This window comes from Populus nigra, chromosome 1 (assembly GCF_951802175.1).
Source record: "Populus nigra chromosome 1, ddPopNigr1.1, whole genome shotgun sequence".
NCBI classification, from domain to species: Eukaryota; Viridiplantae; Streptophyta; class Magnoliopsida; order Malpighiales; family Salicaceae; genus Populus; species Populus nigra.
Window position 1 is genome coordinate 9,439,100 of NC_084852.1, and position 12,940 is coordinate 9,452,039.

General features: G+C 34.9%; 1 pseudogene; it reads right to left on the minus strand.

Annotated features, from left to right (window-relative positions):
• Nucleotides 1-12,940, minus strand: part of LOC133704546 (uncharacterized) — a 44,822-nt pseudogene that overhangs the window by 15,129 nt on the left and 16,753 nt on the right.

Sequence of the window (12,940 nt, forward strand, 5' to 3'; positions counted from 1 at the left end):
CCAACCTTACCTTCTTTTAAATAATGTCTCCATGAACAAGCCCATGCATTAAACAGTTTTCAAAGGCCCAATCATAACCCATATTCGCAAACATATAACCCTGGTTGGAGAAATCATCCAAATTTCAGTTGGAAGAGTGAGAACAATAATGCTCAAACTTCACAGCCACTATTTCAAGCACATCATAATTTCCAAAATTCTCATGGATATGCACCTCCTTATGCTCCACCTCCTAGAAGAAATCTTGAAGAAACATTACATGTATTTATGGAAAAGCAAGAGGCAATTAACACTCAACTTGCTCAAAGCATGACAGATTTTAAAGATACTCTTGCAAAATTGACATCTGTTCTCAGTTTCCAAGAGAAAGGTAAGTTTCCTTCTCAACCACAACAAAATCCAAAGGAGCAATACAATTTGAATGCAGGTAGTTCGGGAAGCCAACACATGGATCACGTCAAATCAGTCATCACTCTTCGCAGTGGTAAGGTTATTGAAAAACCCACTCTTGAACCTTGTGAGAATGATGATGAATCAATCTCTGAGGGTAAGGAAGGGGTTGAATCTGATCATTGCAAAGAAAAGACTGATTCTCCATCAGCACTTCCATTTCCTCATGCCATGACTAAATAAAGGAAAGTCAATCACAACTCTGAAATCTTTGAAACTTTCAAACAGGTAAGGATCAATATACCTTTGCTGGATGCTATCAAACAGGTTCCTTCTTATGCTAAATTTTTGAAAGATCTGTGCACTATGAAGAGAAAACTGAATGTGAAAAAGAAAGCCTTTTTAGCCGAACAAGTAAGTGCCATTCTTTAGAACAATAATGCATTGAAATATAAAGACCCTGGTTGTCCTACAATTTCTTGCTTTATTGGAGAACATAAAATTGAAAAAGCCTTACTTGATCTTGAAGCTAGTGTGAATTTACTTCCATATTAAGTTTTTCAAAGTCTCAATCTAGGTGAGTTAAAACCAACTTCTGTAACTCTTTTACTTGCCGATAGATCTGTAAAAGTGCCTAGAGGAATAGTTGAAGATGTGTTAGTACAAGTCGATAAATTCATTTATCCTGTGGATTTTATTGTCTTGGACACACAACCTGTTGAAGCATGTAATTCATTTCCTGTTATTTTAGGGCGTCCATTTCTTGCAACTTCTAATGCATTGATTAATTGTAGGAATGGACTAATGAAGCTATCTTTTGGAAACATGACATTGGAGATGAATATTTTCAACATTTGCAAGCAACCTGGAGATGATAATGATTTACAGGAAGTGGACTTTACTAAAAAATTAGTTCATGATCAATTTCAAACCACTTCCAGTGAAATTGAGATTGATGAATCTGACGATTTGCAAATGGTCTATTTTCAGGAAGAATCAAACGCAAGTAATTGGAGACCACAAATTGAGGAATTGCCACCACGATCAATTGAGCCAATACCTTCAAGTGTTCAACCACCAAAACCTGATCTGAAGCCGTTACCCCTCAATCTCAAATACTCATTTTTGGGAGAAAATGAAACTTTTCCAGTAATAATCTCTTCCAAACTTAATGCACAGCAAGAAGGTAAGTTATTACAAACTCTGAAAATGCACAAAAATGCATTAGGATGGACCATAGTTGACATAAAAGGAATTAGTCCTTTGATTTGCACTCACAGGATTTATTTGGAGGAAAATGCTAAACCCTCTAGAGAATTGCAACGAAGGCTTAATCCTAATATGAAAGAAGTAGTGAAAAATAAAGTCATTAAGCTTCTAGATAATGGAATCATTTATCCTATTTCTAACAGCAAATGGGTAAGTCCTACTCAAGTGGTACCTAAGAAGTCTGGAGTTACTGTGATAACAAATGAAAAAAATGAGTTAATTCCAACTAGGACTATTACTGGTTGGCGCATGTGCATTGATTATAGGAAACTTAATTCAATGACTAGAAAAGATCATTTTCCTTTACCTTTCATAGATCAAATTCTAGAAAGAGTTGCAGGTCATGAATTTTATTGTTTCCTCGATGGCTATTCAAGCTACAACCAAATTGAAATTGCATTAGAAGATCAAGAGAAAACTACTTTCACATGTCCATTTGGTACTTTTGCATATCGAAGATTGCCTTTCAGATTATGTAATACACCAGCCACGTTTCAAAGATGCATGCTTAGTATATTCAGTGATATGGTTGAACGTTTTCTTGAGATTTTTATGGATGATTTTTCTGTTTTTGGTGATTCATTTGATGATTGTTTGACTAACTTAGAAAAGGTTTTGAGCAGGTGTGAAGAGATGAATCTTGTACTAAATTGGAAAAAATGTCACTTTATGGTAACAGACGGCATTGTACTTGGTCACATTGTTTCATCAAAAGGAATTGAGGTTGACAAATCTAAAATTGAGTTAATTGCTAACTTGCCAACACCAAAATCTATTAAAGATGTTAGATCATTCTTATGACATGCTGGTTTTTATAGAAGGTTCATCAAAGATTTTAGTGTGATATCTAAGCCCTTGAGTAGCCTTCTAACAAAGGATAATATTTTTGAATGGACTGAACATTGCGAAGAAGCCTTTGTTAAACTTAAAAACCTGCTTACTTCTGCTCCTGTCATTCAACCTCCTGATTGGTCATTACCTTTTGAAATAATGTGTGACGCTAGTGACTATGCCGTGGGTGCTGTCTTGGAACAAAGAGAAGATAAGAAACCCTATGTGATTTACTATGCAAGTAAAACTTTGAATAGTGCTCAAATGAATTACACCACCACTGAAAAAGAATTACTTGCAGTAGTATTTGAATGTGAAAAATTCAGGTCTTATCTTGTTGGCTCACCTGTTGTTGTTTTTAGTGATCATGCAGCCTTGAAATATCTTCTTTCTAAGAAAGATTCTAAGGCTAGATTGGTTCGGTGGATTTTGTTACTTCAAGAATTTGACATCACAATCAAAGACAAGAAAGGCACCGAAAATGTTGTCGCCGATCATTTGTCAAGATTGACAACAGATTCAAAATCTGACATCACACCAATCGATGACTACTTTCCTGATGAATCTTTATTTTCTGTCTCTACGATGCCTTGGTTTGCTAATATTGTTAATTTTCTTGTTTCAGGACAATTGCCAGCTCATTGGAGTACCCAGGACAAATGAAAGTTCTTGAACGAAGTAAAGAACTTTTATTGGGATGACCCTTATTTATTCAAATATTGTTCTGATCAAATATTTCGAAGATGCATTCCTGACAATGAGGTAAGTAGTGTCATTAAATTTTGTCATTCTGAGGCATGTGGGGGCCATTTCTCATCAAGAAAGACAACTGCAAAAATCTTACAATGCGGATTTTACTGGCCTACCATGTTCAAGGACTCACATGCATTTTGTAAGATTTGTGAAAATTGTCAAAAGTTGGGATCGATTTCAAAACGTCACATGATGCCTTTAAATCCTATTCTTGTCATTAAGATCTTTGACTGTTGGGGTATAGATTTCATGGGTCCATTTCCTTCATCGTTTGGTTTCGTGTACATATTAGTCGCAGTAGATTATGTTTCAAAATGGATAGAGGCAATTCCAAGTCGAAACAATGATCACAAAACAGTGATAAAATTCTTGAAAGAAAATATTTTAAGTCGATTTGGAATCCCTCGAGCCATGATAAGTGATGGTGGAACACATTTCTGCAACAAGCCATTTGAGTCTTTAATGAAGAAATATGGAATCACTCACAAAGTTGCCACCCCTTATCACCGTTAGACTAGTGGACAGGTAGAGCTTGCTAATAGGGAGATCAAACAAATCTTGGAGAAAACAATGAACCCTAATAGGAAAGACTGGTCTTTAAGACTTAATGATGCACTTTGGGCTTATCGAACTGCTTATAAAACATCATTAGGTATGTCACCTTATAGACTAGTCTATGGAAAACCTTGTCACTTGCCTGTGGAACTTGAACATAAAGCTTATTGGGCTATTAAAGCTTTTAATTCAAACCTTGATGATGTTGGTCAACTGCGAAAATTACAAATAAATGAGCTTGAGGAAATAAGAAATGATGCATATGAAAATTCAAGAATTCATAAAGCAAGAATCAAAGAGTTGCATAACAAGAAAATATTGAGAAAAACATTCAATGTTGGTCAAAAAGTTTTGCTTTATAATTCTCAACTCCATTTATTTCCTGGAAAACTAAGATCAAGATGGAGTGGTCCTTTCATTGTGAAACATGTGTATCCATATGGGGCCTGTGATATCGAGAATCCAAAGAATGACAATGTTTTCAAGGTAAATGGACATCGTTTGAAAGTCTACTTTGATAATTTTTCAGTTGAAAATGACTCGATTGAATTGAGTGATCCTGTATATAAAGATTGATTCGTTTTCTCACATTGTTTTGTGTTTCATTTTGCTAGTTTCTCTCACCCCGGTCAAAAGGCGGATAACGGTACTCCGTGACTTAAGTCGGTTCTTTCAGTTTCCCATAATAACTAATATCTGTATATATTTGTGCAATTCTTTGCTCTTTCTCTCTTCTTTGAATCTCTTCTCCAATTCTCATTTGAAAATGGACACCACTCTTGAAAAATTGAAAAAGTATTTTCCCGCTCTGCCTCAGAATGCGATTACAAAAATTTACCATGCTAGGTGTGCAAGATTGAAGTTGTTAATGGATCATGGAATTCCTGAAGATATTCGCTGGCTGATTGAAGCAAAGGTCCGATTATCAGGTGAGTCCTCCAATTCTTTCATTTCACACATGCCTGGAACAGGTAAAAGCACTTTTGCAAAGAAACGTCGTGCAAAACGACTGAAAGTCTGTCACAAATGTGCCAGATGGACTTGCAATGCAACATGTTGTTCTCTAGGAATGGTATCTATAAACCGTGAAGATAAAATACAATTCATTAAGGATGGCCTGAGTAAGGGGTCTTTAGATAATCTTTTATTGACCCTTGAGACGCATCCTAGTGGAGATGTGCATCGTGCAATTCATGATTTATGGCCCCATTTTCATAAAGAACATGATAGACTTAGTCTTGGGAATCTGACTAAAAAAGACCCTGTTTGCCAGTTTTTAAGAAAACTAGATGGGAAGCCTATCCCCGACCCATAGAGGGCGTTTAAGCCGTTCTTGGACGTAAAACCAAGGGAAGATGTGAGCCACAATCACAACTACCTGTACATACACATGCTTTTTCAAATAAATAAATAAATTAAGAGAGAGAGCGTGAGACTCCAGCTGGCCTACATATAGGTGGTATGATTGCATCTTCAATTTCTCATCTATAAAATCTTCTTTTCCTTCCCCTCATTTCTACTCAACCCTTACATTAGACAGATATAGAAGCGTGTAGAAATGGCAGGTTCCTCAAGTTATCACATAAAAAATATTTGTGTTTTCAGTGGATCCAGTCCTGGGAAGGAAATAGCTTTTTTAGAAGTAGCAAATCATCTTGGTCAGGTACTAGCTGAGAAAAAGATTCATTTAGTGTATGGAGGAGGCAACCTTGGGTTAATGGGGGGTGTGGCAATAGCTGCATTTTTAGGAGGTAGTCAAGTTTTGGGGGTCGTCCCCGAAGCTTTAACAAAAGGGGACATCATTGGAAGAACAATTGGAGAGGAACTACAGGTTTCCACAATGTTTGATCGAATGAATACAATGTTTAACCATGCTGATGCCTTCATTGCCTTACCAGGTGGTCTGGGCATATTGGAAGAGATCTTTCATATTTCCTCTTGGGCCCAACTTCACATTCACCATAAACCTATAGGTTTGCTCAATGTTAATGGTTTTTATGATACTTTGTTGTCTTTTCTTGATCAAGTTGTGGAACAGGAATTTCTAACATCTTCGGCACGACAAATCATAATCTCTACTGCTACGGCTGAACAATTGATCGACAAACTACAATCTTTCACCCCTGTAATTGATCCTTCCATGAGTCGCATCAATTGGTCAACTATAGAAAGCCGTAAAAAGCTTAGATTGGATTTGAGCCTTCGTTTGTGAATCCTTGTGTCTTTTGGTTTTATTTCTAGCATAGTATTTTGTTCTGGTATTTCTTATATTTGTTTAAGTGTGTTTCAGGTTTGTCAGTGTTCGTTGTTTCAGGTGATGTCTTCTATACTCTATCTTTCTACCTTAGGACATTGAGGACAATGTCTCGTTTTGGTTGGGGGAGAGGGTAGTAGTAATTAAAAAAAAAAAACTAACCAACTAACTGTTTTTGTTTTTAAAAACCATTGGGCAAAACTGTTATTACTAGGATGGTAGAGTAAGGAGGAATGACTATTGAGACGCATCTTAGTAAACATTTTCTAATGGTTATTTGCAATATTCATAACAAGGCCTATTAGAATACTTCTTGAAATATTCAGGTTTACAAACTCTCGCATTGTTATCACTTAATTCTGCTCATATACTCATTTAACAAGTATTCTTAAAACTTCATTTTCACACACACACTTTAACATATGATTGTGGGTTGCACATTGGATTATTACATTATTTATGTTCTTTTGTTAAAGGTAGCAACTAAGGGATAGGGATAGTATATAATTTTAAAAAAAAAACAAAAAAAACAAAAAAAAAAGAGAAAAAAAGAATAAAAAAAATGATGATAATAAAAACGTAGATAAGTTTGGTTTCGTAGCCTCCCTAACCTAAGCAATTAAGCCTGAAGGGGTGTTTTAACACCTAATACCCTAAAGTCAACTAACTTGGGAGCTATTGGCCCAAAACTTGTTACATGGGTTAAGGAGAAAAGCTTAAGGGAATCAAACATTGCACTATCTACGTATCAGTATCTGCAACCCGAGTTACTAAGCTCGTAGGGGTGTCTCAACACCTAATGCCCTAAGATCAACTGGTCTGGGAGTCATTAGCCGAAAGCTCGTTACATGGGTTAAAGATGCATTGTGTTTTATGTTATATGTATAGATATTAAAAAAAAAGTAAAATAAAATAAAATAATCCCAACCCAAGGAAGTTAACCTTAAACATTAGAACAAAAATATTGTTTTCTTCCAACAAAAGCCCCATCATCTATGTTTCATACATTGAGCACATAACAAGGAAGGTTTATTAATATTTTGTTTAAGAGGTATTGAGTAGATATATAAATTTAATGAGAGTTTGTTTATCTGGATAGATTAATGGAAGTTGAATGATGAATGCCTTGCTTTGTGGAATTTGCAAATTGTTTTTCTATTTTAATGCCTTAATTACTAGGGACTAGTAATAAGCTGGTTGGGGGGTGTGATTAGTACTTAAAAGTGCATTTTTATCAAGGTTTTATATCATCATTTTACACTTAAAGTATCAATAACTCCTTAACTAAAGCATGTTTTATAATAACATATCGAATTATATAAGATACCTTTAATGTATGGTAAATGTTCATCTTAAATGCAGGCCTATCACATAAATAAAAGAATTGATTGATGAGTTGAAGTACTGAAATTGAAAGGACAAAAAGATGCCCAAAGAGATGCTGGTGCAATCCAAACTGGAACACAGTTCGGTAATTGGGTCATATCTGGAGCTGTAGATCTTGGATTTAGATCCATTTTATATGGATGGAAAGCTAAGACATAGGCCTACAACTTTCATGTGGAGCCCAAGATTTAAAAAGGCTGTTTTCAAGTCCAAATTGTAGCAATAACAAAGAAGTCCGAATCTGTCCTGCAGCCCAGACGTTGTTCAGTGTTCAGATCAAGATTATGACATCATAAATGACATTTTTGGTAGACAAGAAGATAAGAATTGTCACCAAGTCAAGATGTGGCCACCCACTCATCAATTAGTCAACAAATCAATAGTTCCGAATTTTGGCCTATAAAAGGAAGCATTTGCCATGTATTTAGGCATCTTGGTGTTCAGATCAAGATTATACTCTTGCTCTCTCTTTTGTAATACTTAAGTTTTATATTAATCTCTTGTTTATGCCTTTCATTTCCTTTTCTTTACTTAGTTAACTTCTTTCTCATTTATGTTCTTATCTTGTTTATTTATGTTTCTTTCTTTCATTATGTCTAGCTAAGTTAATTGTGTCAAGGTGAAAAGGGTACACTAATGGTGTAAGAATAAGTATAATATAAACTTAACATGGACCTTAATGTTGGATACTAACATGCTTTATATTTGTTATCTTGTTCACTTTTAATACTTTGCTTGTTAAATGGTTAATCTAGATTTATGTTGTATAACACTTGGTACAACAAATACTTGGCACTTTCATAGCCCATACTGTATGGTATAGCCGACACCTGAGCTATGAAAGGAACTTGATTTGTTGTTAACATAAGTTATAATCATGAATGCCTGACAACATTTACAAGTATTAGCATTATTCGAATAAGATAACTAATGTAATCATGTTAACAATTTATAATCTGATTGGAACCTCCTTTGTGTGTGGTTTCTACTTGAATAATAAGAGTTTATACTATACTTGTTTGAAGTACCATTAGTGGATCCTCTAACCTTGACATTTGTTGTTATCATTGTTTAATCCTTACGTTAATCTTCCATCTCAAAGTTCTCATCAACTTCTTCATCATCATCTTTATTATTATCATTATTAATAGTATTATTGGTATTATTATTATTATTACTAATACTACTATTACTATTACTATTACTATTACTATTACTACTACTACTACTACTACTATTATTATTGTTGTTGTTGTTACTATTGTTGTTGTATTATTGTTGCTTATAATTTATACAAGTAACCTCCCTGTGGTTCGACCCTAGTCTTGCCGGGTTATTTATTACTTCGACACTCCTACACTTGGAAAAAGACATCAATCTTTTGGTCGTGTCAAGTTTTTGGCGCCGTTACCGGGGAGGTAAATTCTTGTACAAATTATAGTATTTATTTTATTTTCTCTTTTTACTTTTCTTGTATTTAACTTTGTTTCTTTGGGGTTGTTTCTTTTTCTTTTGTTTTCTTCTTCCTTTTATTCTCTTTTTACATGTGCATGAGAGTTTGGTCATGTACATTAAGTGGTAGACTTTGTAGGGTATCCTCATCATTTTCAGAAAATATAGTCGAAGAAGACAATCAATCGCTTCATAATGAGAATAATGAGAATATTCGGGTTAGAACACTTAGAGACCACATGAATCCCACAAGAACAACTGCACCCTCATGCATAGTTTTTCCACCTGATGCATCTCATTTTAATTTTAAGACAGGCATTATTCAACTTTTACCATCTTTTCATGGCTTAGATTTAGAAAATCCATACTTGCATTTAAGGGAATTTAAGGAGGTTTCCAACACGTATAACGACTCAAATTGTAGCATGAACACCATTAGATTAAAGCTTTTTCCTTTTTCATTAAAAGATAAAGCTAAAACATGCCTACAAAATTTGAGACCTGGATCCATTCGTGCTTGGGATGAAATGCAACAATAATTTTTAAAGAAGTTTTTTCCATCTCACAGAACAAACTCTTTCAAAAGACAAATAATTACTTTCTCTCAAAAACCAGGAGAAACATTTTATCAATGTTGGGATATGTATCGAGACTTGCTTAATACTTGCCCCCATCATGGTTTTGAAACATGGAGATTAGTTTCATATTTTTATGAAGGATTAACACCTAAAGATAGGCAAATGGTTGAATTGATGTGCAATTGAACTTTTAAAGATAAAGAGCCTAATGAAGCAATGGAGTACTTAGATTTGCTAGCTGAAAATGCACAAAATTGGGACACCACAGGTACTTATGAGGCACCAAGTAAAACCCAACCTCATACATCTAGTGGCGGTATTTACAACTTTAGGGAAGATCATGACCTCCAAGCCAAGTTTGCATCTTTAGCTAAAACAGTCGAAGCACTAGAATTGAAAAAGAGTGGTCAATTAAAATCTGTTCAAGACATTGCGTGTCAAATCTGTGAAACCAACGAACATTCAACCAATGACTGTCCAACCTTGCCTTCTTTTAAAGAATGTCTCCATGAACAAGCCCATGCATTAAACAGTTTTCAAAGGCCCAACCATAACCCATATTCGCAAACATATAACCCTGGTTGGAGAAATTATCCAAATTTCAGTTGGAAGAGTGAGAACAATAATGCACAAACTTCACAGCCACCGTTTCAAGCACACCATAATTTCCAAAATTCTCATGGATATGCACCTCCTTATGCTCCACCTCCTAGAAGAAATCTTGAGGAAACATTGCATGTATTTATGGAAAAGCAAGAGGCAATTAACACTCAACTTGCTCAAAGCATGAGAGATTTTAAAGATACTCTTGCAAAATTGACATCTGCTCTCAGTTTCCAAGAGAAAGGTAAGTTTCCATCTCAACCACAACAAAATCCAAAGGGGCAATACAATGTGAATGCAAGTAGTTCTGGAAGCCAACACATGGATCAAGCCAAATCAGTCATCACTCTTCGCAGTGGTAAGGTTATTCAAAAACCCATTCTTGAACCTTGTGAGAATGATGATGAGTCAATCTCTGAGGGTAAGGAAGGGGTTGAATCTGATCATTGTAAAGAAAAGACTGATTCTCCGCCAGCACTTCCATTTCCTCATGCCATAACGAAACAAAGGAAAGTCAATCACAACTCTGAAATCTTTAAAACCTTCAAACAAGTAAGGATCAATATACCTTTGCTGGATGCTATTAAACATGTTCCTTCTTATGCTAAATTTTTGAAAGATCTGTGCACTGTGAAGAGAAAACTGAATGTGAAAAAGAAAGCCTTTTTAGCTGAACAAGTAAGTGCCATTCTTCAGAACAATAATGCATTGAAATATAAAGACCCTGGTTGTCCTACAATATCATGCTTTATTGGAGAACATAAAATTGAAAGAGCTTTACTTGATCTTGGAGCTAGTGTGAATTTACTTCCATATTTAGTTTTTCAAAGTCTCAATTTAGGTGAGTTAAAACCAACTTTTGTGACTCTTTTACTTGCCGATAGATCTGTAAAAGTTCCTAGAGGAATAATTGAAGATGTGTTAGTACAAGTTGATAAATTCATTTATCCTGTGGATTTTATTGTCTTGGACACACAACCTGTTGAAGCATGTAATTCATTTCCTGTTATTTTAGGGAGTCCATTTCTTGCAACTTCTAATGCATTGATTAATTGTAGGAATGGACTGATGAAGCTATCTTTTGGAAATATGAAATTGGAGATGAATATTTTCAACATTTGCAAGCAACCTGGAGATGATAATGATTTACAGGAAGTGGACTTCATTGAAAAATTAGTTCATGATCAATTTCAAACCACTTCTAGTGAAATTGAGATTGATGAATTTGATGATTTGCAAATAGTCTATTTTCAGGAAGAATCAAAGGCAAGTAATTAGAGACCACAAATTGAGTAATTGCCGCCACGATCAATTGAGCCAATACCTTCAAGTGTTCAACCACCAAAACCTGATTTGAAGTCATTACCCCTCAATCTCAAATACTCATTTTTGGGAGAAAATGAAACTTTTCTGGTAATAATCTCTTCCAGAATTAATGCAAAGCAAGAAGGTAAGTTATTACAAACTCTAAAAATGCACAAAAATGCATTAGGATGGACCATAGCTGACATAAAAGGAATTAGTCCTTTGATTTGCACTCACAGGATTTATTTCGAGGAAAATGCTAAACCCTCTAGAGAAATGCAACGAAGACTTAATCCTAATATGAAAGAAGTAGTGAAAAATGAAGTCATTAAGCTTCTAGATAATGGAATCATTTATCCTATTTCTGACAGCAAATGGGTAAGTCCTACTCAAGTGGTACCTAAGAAGTCTGGAGTCAATGTGATAACAAATGAAAAAAATGAGTTAATTCCAACTAGGACTATTACTGGTTGGCGCATGTGCATTGATTATAGGAAACTTAATTCAATGACTAGAAAAGATCATTTTCCTTTACCTTTCATGGATCAAATTCTCGAAAGAGTTGCAGGTCATGAATTTTATTGTTTCCTCGATGGCTATTCAAGCTATAACCAAATTGAAATTGCATTAGAAGATCAAGAGAAAACTACTTTCACATGTCCATTTGGTACTTTTGCATATCGAAGATTGCCTTTCGGATTATGTAATACACCAGCCACGTTTCAAAGATGCATGCTTAGTATATTCAGTGATATGGTTGAACGTTTTCTTGAGATTTTTATGGATGACTTTTCTGTTTTTGGTGATTCATTTGATGATTGTTTGACTAACTTAGAAAAGGTTTTGAGCAGGTGTGAAGAGAAGAATCTTGTACTGAATTGGAAAAAATGTCACTTTATGGTAACAGACGGCATTGTACTTGGTCACATTGTTTCATCAAAAGGAATTGAGGTTGACAAATCTAAAATCGAGTTAATTGCTAACTTGCCAACACCAAAATCTACTAAAGATGTTAGATCATTCTTATGACATGCTGGTTTTTATAGAAGGTTCATCAAAGATTTTAGCGTAATATCTAAGCCCTTGAGTAACCTTTTAACAAAGGATAATATCTTTGAATGGACTGAACATTGTGAAGAAGCCTTTGTTAAACTTAAAAACCTGCTTACTTCTGCTCCAGTCATTCAACCTCCTGATTGGTCTTTACCTTTTGAAATAATGTGTGACGCTAGTGACTACGCCGTGGGTGCTGTCTTGGGACAAAGAAAAAATAAGAAACCTTATGTGATTTACTATGCAAGTAAAATTTTAAATAGTGCTCAAATGAATTACACCACCACTGAAAAACAATTACTTGCAATAGTATTTACATGTGAAAAGTTCAGGTCTTATCTTGTTGGCTCACCTTTTGTTGTTTTTAGTGATCATGCAGCCTTGAAATATCTTCTTTCTAAGAAAGATTCTAAGGCTAGATTGGTGCAGTGGATTTTGTTACTTCAAGAATTTGATATCACAATCAAAGACAAGAAAGGCACCGAAAATGTTGTCGCCGATCATTTGTCAA